Below are 8,204 nucleotides of genomic sequence, written 5' to 3'. Positions count from 1 at the left end.
TCCTTTTTTTCACCAATCTATATGGTATGCTAAAGTCCCAAGGCTGCAGCTTGCCATTTTCATTCCACTGTACTTTTGGTTTGGGACCTGTACTAACCCTGGAGAACATGAGAAACCCTATTCATTCTGGATTCCAAGTAGCCACATTTATTAACTATAATTATTCAAGCATACAGATTGTATTTAGTTGGGACTTCATCAGACAAGAGGTTTTTCTGTATGGCTATCAAATGACCAAGCGCATGATCGAGTTAACACCTATTTATTACAAAAAATCTAAAGGTAGGTTATTGACATCCCAATTACTTTTTGTGGTGTTAGCCACTGATATCACGTTAGAGATAAGACCTTATCCTTTGAGATTTGGATTAATTTAAATATAATATTCTGGTGCAAAACTGTCACTTAGCATATCCAATCATTATTAAATAAATTCCAGCTGACTAGCTCTCTGAGCCCTTGGAAACCATAAACATCAAGTATATTGATATATTTGGGCCCGCACTTTTGTTTGCGTGTGTGTGTGTGTGCACTTTTGTGTGTGTGTATTGCGTTCACCTGCAGCTGTGGAACAGTGGGACATGTAGTGCAAGCTAACTCCTAAGGACCCCACTGCAGCTGCAGGGAAAAATATCTTTGGGAGGTATTACTAATGGATTAGGTAAAAGGGGAGAGGCAAGGGCATGCCCATATTAACAAGTCAACGTCGAAGAAAAGCAGCATTGTTCTTCTGTTTAGTGCAAGAGAAGGAGAGCAATTCAATCTACTGTTTGTGTAAGGGGAAGAATGGGGGATATATATCTGGGAATATAGGCAGGAAGCGCAACAGAGAAGAGTGCAATGGAAGCAGAGGACATCTGTGGAATGGGAGGTGGTATCAAAGACAGGCAACTTACTGAGTGCTTGTGGTGTCATTTCACCATTATTTATTCCTAGGTAACTCACATCTTATTCAGGTATTTGGTTGAGAGTGTTATATGTAAGACAGTATGCTTTCAAGTTGCCTTGAATTAGTTCAACAAAGTGCAGAGGAGCATTTCCAAAGGAAACAAAATAAAGCAGAATGCATCTTGTAATCTATACGCTAAAGGCAAAGAGAGACACAAAGACAACATTGTGTCAGTGCTACCTGTCTCAGTAAAAGGTGAGGCGTTTGGAACTAATAAATATGCTGATGCAAAATGAAGCAAGTATACAGGAAAAATCTATCTTCTAATGACAGAAGTGTACTAGGGATTTCTAAAAACCCATTAGAAAGAAGTATCCCTACATCTGAGAACAATAGCATTTAGCAGTTTTTACCATTCTCATGAACACACATTTGATGGCATTTAGCAGTTGCAGAACACATAATTGTGTTTGTCCAATGTAAAAGATGTTCCTAATCTGCATTCAACACATCTATATACATGAGCAGAAGCCATGGACACTTGACAGGCATAGGCTGACAAAAAAAATGGAAAACTCTCTTCTCTAGCCTACAACCCTTTTTTCCAAGGAAAAGTTTAACAAACTAACCGAATGTCAGGGTACAATGTAATACAAAGGCTTTAGAGGTTTTTTGTGTCACATGACTTGAGTTCCAGAAACAAAGTCCATATCCATTTGGACAGGAAGTGGTCTGCTGATGTGCTGAAAATTCAAAGGGTTGGTCTTACTGCTCTTGTGCAGACCAACTGTGTAGCACACTAAAAGCAGTTCCAGCCCTATTTGGAAATGTTGAACTTCTTCTTCATGCTCTGAAGACTGATGCATTTACACACATCCTGGATTTCTAGCTGTCTGCAGCTTGTGTAGGTGTACCCCACCTACAGCCCAGTGATCAAGGCACTTACCTGAAGGAGAGAGAATAGAAGACAAGGCACACGTAGGGATTTGAACCATAATGCTGAACTGAAAAATCAATTATTTTCACAGTCCTGAGCTCATGAACTAGTCTGGAAGATCAAGAGAAAAGTCGTTAAATATTATTTGAATACCTAAGCAATTTATATTCCCCAGAAAGTCAACTTAAACAAGAGCCTGACTGAAAGTGATGAAAGCTGAAGCCAGGAAATGGCACCAGAAAATCTCTCTCGTCTACTGGTCATTACAATAACAAGCTCTACGCAGGGTGGGTACTGAGTGAAGGAGCAGAAACATTTACCATTTCCCCTGGTTTTGTACACAGACATCATTGTGTTAGGAGCTGTCCAAACACAAAACAGGTGGCCTCTGTCTATTGAACTTCATTTTATATATGTGTGTGTGTGAAGAGACTTACACATATACGTTTCTGTATGCGTGTGTGAATGATAACTTAGCACAGCTGAAGACCAGAAACAAAAGGATACCACAAGGTAATGAAACATCTATGGGAAATGAGATAAGCCGTTTAAGACACAACACAACAGCTCTCTAACTGTTGATGGTTTTCTTTGTTAGCTAAACATAAAGGTCCTAATTATGGCAAACTCATATATAGTGTACTGTAGTAATCCACACCTGAGAGAAGATTGTAAGTTCCTTGCCCAGCAGAATCTGAACATAACCTCATCCCTGTTATGAGAAGATGAACTGACTTCTCTATATGGATCATATAAAAAAACCATGGCTAATATTAATATACAGGTTTGTCTATTATCTCATATTTCTTCAAACATCCTTGTTCTTCAATCCTGTTTAGCAAAATGCAAGCCACTTACCTATCTACTGCCTTGTATCTGCTGTCAAGCATCACTCTGCTTACAGAGATTTGAAAATGAATGCATAAGAGAAGCTGTGTCATAATTTGACTCTGTCACATAATAGGGCAAAAGTGGTACGTGCCATCAAGGATGGGGAATTTTTCTGTGTGCTGTTTTGCACACTGCATTAATTCAACTAATTGAATTTTCAGAGTTTTCTTATGCTAACAGAGAAATGTGAAAACACACTGCCTAATGAATAGAAAGACTGCACACATTTTAGCAACTCATTGACTTTTACAATTCATATTAAATTTATTTCAAATTTTAAAGTTAAAACCTTTTAAGCAATTAAAAATATTTAAGGCATTTTTTTTTTATAAAACCAGTTTCAACAATGTAAACAAAGTTAATAGGAGTTCCTAGGTTTCAACTGGTATTTGTTGTATCACAGCAAACAATTCAAGGTAAATGAATGACCTAGATAACTAAATCACTGCTAGTCATTAAAAAGGAAAGAACAAAGAACTGCAAGCTAGAAGGGAAAGGGAGGGTGAAACAAAGAAACGAAAGAGAAAATAATTTTTAAAAAGAAGGAATAAGTGCCAACCAAATGTTGCATTGTATGTATTAGCTGCATTCTTTTTTTTACACAGTGTTTTATCTTTTTATCTGGTTTATCAGTGCATGAGTCACTTTACTCAAACCTTTGTTTTCAAATGTCCTTAACTTTATCTTGCTTTTGTCCTGAAATTGGAATGCTACTATTTCACGTGACAAAGTTTCTGTTTATGTGATAGTCTATTACTTGGCTGTGGGCAATTTTTGTCCTTCTAATTTAAAATATGATTTTCCTTCTACCCTTGCCATCCTGAGGCATTTGGTCTAGCTGTATGGTTAAAGTTGTCATTCACCTCTGAATCAAAAGATCATCGAGAAAACAAAGTACTTCCTGAACTGACTTTACAGGCCAGACAGAAAAGATGACAGTGAGGGAAGCATCAGTCAGAGATGACATTTGTGTCCATGGCTGTCATAAAAAAGTATCTTTATATAACTAGAAAAAAAAGCAGGTCCTTCAGTAGAGTTGGCTGAATAATTCATTGTGAATAAATTATCCAGCAGATGTACTCTAAACCACACGTTGCTTTTTGTTTGTTTGTTTGTAAATGGTTTGTGAACAGACCTTGTCTTCTGCTAACGTATTCCTTATTTGGAAGTGTTCACCAGAGTCTTTGTGCAAATCAAAGGTGCTTCCAGAAAGGTATTTGGTAGTAATGCCAGCACTCTGGGTCAGACAGCTCAGTGTCCTCTTGTATCAATGGTCACTGTAAGAAAGTTAGAGTAAAAGGAAATAACATATCCTTCTCATTGAGATTCTTCTCTTAGTGAACTCTTACAGATTGTGAAAACCAATGATTTTCAAACTTCCTTGAGGGAGATTGCATCAAGGTTTCTTTGCAGAAGTGTTTGTATATTCATTTGCTGTGAATGTGTCAAGTTACTTTTTGACTCCCTGTGGCTATGATTTCTCCTGTTTAATTCCACCACAGTAAGCAGACTTGCTTTTCCTGTTAAATTTGCTACCTGGTCCATTTTTGTGTTGTGGACAGTCATACCATATTCATAGCTTTCATGATGGTCACTCAGTCATGCAGTCATACAAACACAGGATGAGAGGAGACCTCAAGGGATCGTCTAGAATATGGCTGGTATCAGCTGAACCTGCGTGACTCCTAGCAGCTGTTGATCTAATCTATTTTTAAAATCCTCCAGTGATGGAGACTCTGCACTCTTTCTAGTCAAGCTGTTCTTTACCATTACAAAGGTGTTCTTGATGTCTAATTTCAGTCTCTCTTACTGTTAAGGCCATTCATTCTCATCTTTTGATATAGGCATAGTGAGTAGATTATTGCCTTTTTCTTTTCTCAAGCTTTTTACATACCCCAGCCTTCACCCTTTCAGTTTTCCTTAATTTAAACAGCTTGAATCTTTCATTCTTTTTCCAGTGGTCCTCTTTGTAGATCTCTTATCTTTCCTTTCACTGTTCCCTGTTCTCCCTTTGATGTGGTTCATGAAGTATGTTGACCAGAGCTGGACACAGTACTCCAGCTGAGGCCCTACAAAGTGGTGTAAAGCTGAAAGATTTGTTCATATTTTTTGCAAGCTATATTCCACTTACACATCTCAGTATGATGTTTGCCATCTTCAGAACAGCATGATATTTTTTATCATTTTCAGACTGTAGTCTAGTCTATCCCTTGGATCTCTTTCCAAAAACTGCTATCTAGCCAGCTCTTCCCTATCCTCTGTGTGTGAAGTTGATTATTCCTGCCTATTTGTAATACCTTGCACTTGTTCCTGTTGGACTCAGCCCAGTTTTCCAAGACCATTTCTCTAATTTACAATGATCATGCCAAATTCTAGATCTGTCTCCTATATACTTCAGACACTTTCAGTTTCATTTCACATACAGATTTAATAATCTGTTGGGGTTTGTTTGTGTGATTGTTTTGCTTGGGGTTTTTTATTATTTTATTAGCTCTCTGTTCTGTTATACGTATCATTAATAATGTATATTGAAAGGGTTCATAATCTGGACAGACCCTTTATAGATATCTGTAAATCTTCTACTTGTGCCTCTTTTCCAAGCTAACAAGTCATAGCATATTTCATGTCCTCTTAAGTCCCTCCTCAAGTGGAAACATTCGAAGAAAAAATGAATTTAGTGTAACCTCATATGGAAACAATGATCTTTGTTCAACTTCTGTAATACATTTTCAGCTCTGCACAATCCCCTTTTGGGGGGTAAGTTGTAAAGAACACTGTAGATATGCTTGTGTAATGAATTTAGATACTATGTAATCCAGCTTCCTGTTTCATTCTTAATTTTTTTTTCTAAAATATCCTAACATATATTAATATTTGTGTATCATACAGTGCAATACTGATGTTCTTAGAGAACTATCACAATGACTTTTGGTCGATAATAATTCATTTAGATCTCCATTTACTCAGCTAAGTCACTGGATGCTGTTTACTGTTCTGTCTGTTGTTGTCCTTCTTGAATCTCACTGATTAGTCCAAGTCCAAGCTACAGCAAGAGACATCTGCACAGCTCAGATAGCCTTCTCTGAATTTATACAGTAAAAACTTGTGCTTCTAGTGCTGAAAATCTCAAATAAAACCTGTCTCTCTCTTCCTCACCCTTTCTCACATACTCAAAGTCATAGTTTATTACAATGAAATGACTACTTTTTAAAAAGGAAAATAATAAAAATAAATATTGTGTAACAACAAAGAATACGATCAAGTTAGTTTTCTTGATATGAGAAAAGATCATCCCAATATTTCTAAAAGCAAGAAACCATCTTCAAGTTCAGTCACTCAGTTCAGTCGAGCTAAATGTGCATTTAGAACTAGATTTTTTTTTCCTTTTGACAAATTCTATTTGGATCTTGGCTCTCCTGAAGGTTGCAAGCTGAGTGGTGCCTATCATGTGTGGGAACTACAAATACATACTGTATACATAACATAGTATATGCCATCAATGAGTGTACTTCAAAATCTAACACTGACTAATTGTGGAGTAAAATTAAAAAGAATTGCAGGAGTGGTGAAGGGAAAACTCCACTGCTGTTCAAGAGCTGAGGATGAGGTACGACATTTTGGACAAACTGGGACATGTAACTCCTAAAATTAGCAAAAGTATTATGTTTATGAGTATTTGGTTAAGTTTTGTATTAACATTGCAGAGCCTTTATGGTAGGTAATTAATGATCATTACAAAAGCACAAAAATTTGTTGAATTATGTGAAAAGTATTATCTCTTTACATTAACTTTTCCAAACAAACTCTATACCTGCAAATGTTTACATCTTCTGTCTTTTCCTTTAATAACCTTCATAGTAAATTGCTGTATTTTCAGAGTGACCAAAAATATATTTTGATTCTTTTTTGAAGTCATTAGTGGGCTTAAATTACTGGTACTGGATTTACAATGTCTTTATTAAAAGAATTTGCTAAACTGTTTTTGTATCTTTCTGTTAGTGCTTCCTGCTTTTCCACGTCAACCTTTTATGAAGCGTGTCTGAAGAAATCAGTGAGTTTGCTTTCATTCAGGGAAGGTTAAAGTCAAAGTGCTAATTCTCTACTTTGCTTTCTTTCTATTTTTTAAAATCCCTTCCTCTAAATATTAGCTCCCCTGGGAAATACCTTTTGATATGATATCCCAAAGGAATAAATGTCACTACTGTGACTCTTCCAGTGCCTATATTGGAAAGTTCTTCATGTTCAAAAAAATAAAGAAGTTGCTGTGTTACCACTCATGTTACCTGGCTGCTCTATAACATATCATCTCCTATATCTGGATTTTTTTGACCATGACCAACACAATGATTGGCAGAACAAGATGAAAGGATTGTTTATCTTGATGTACTGCCTCTGCTGTCTTCAGGCCCTTCACACTACTATCTTCTGTATTTGCCAGAATAGATATTGTATCTCATCTAACTAATTCACTTACAGTAGCTTCCATGAATATGTAAGAGAACATTAGTATATTCTGCATTGAATGGAAGCTTTTCATATAGCCTGTAAGTGTGAGGCTCATCTGATTAAGCACAGATTTTTACCATGGAACTATCTACACCTAAATTAATAATCTTAGCCTCTCTTTATCCTTAGTGGACAGTAGTTCTTGGGACCTGGTATAAGCAGCCTAAAGTTGGAAGTATGAATATCTCTGAGTAAATCACTTTTTAAGAGCTCAGTAAGCACAGTCTGGCTTTTAAGGAGAAAGGTAGGATGAACATCATAACATGACATTGTCTGATGTGTACTGAAAAGCAGGATACTTTATGGGTAATTTTAAGCTTAAGTGTACCCAAAGATGAAGAAGCCTCTGTACAAAATTCACACACAGTTTTAAAACCAAGCTCATGTCTGAGTAAATTACATCAACACACTTGTATTGATTACCAAAAAAAAAAAAAGAGTTTATTAAGTGCAAGATGTTACATCAGGGTTTAGCCATGTTTATTACTTTTAGGTAGACTAGTTTTATTTTATTACAAAAATGTAATGATTGCACTCTGCTTTATCTGTGCACACCTTATTTGTAATGATTTCTGAATCATGTGACTGTATATTTCATTAAATTCAATGAGAGTGTTTGTTCCTGTCTATTAATCCACCTGAGTCCCCAAACAATATGTGATTTTAATTTAAATATGACTATATAAAATCATAGTTGTCATTGTTTTTAAAGGAAAGTCTTAGTGTAGAAAACTGCATAAACGATTACTGATCATTAGAGAAGTCTTACATTCACATTATAACATTTTTCAATGCTGGCCTTTCTTTTCTTATGCATGCTGTTGTGCACCAGCTTCCTACTTCATTGGCAGTGACATTGGTTTTAAATGCCTTCTGTTTCAGAACCACCTTGCAATAACATTTTAAAGCATTAATTTCAAGACTTATTGATTATTACTTTACCAGGTAACAGCTCTGGTGAACAGTTTGGAAGAGTTTCTC

The sequence above is a fragment of the Mycteria americana genome, chromosome 1, assembly GCF_035582795.1.
Source record: "Mycteria americana isolate JAX WOST 10 ecotype Jacksonville Zoo and Gardens chromosome 1, USCA_MyAme_1.0, whole genome shotgun sequence".
Taxonomy (NCBI): domain Eukaryota; kingdom Metazoa; phylum Chordata; class Aves; order Ciconiiformes; family Ciconiidae; genus Mycteria; species Mycteria americana.
This window is presented reverse-complemented; position numbering follows the sequence as displayed.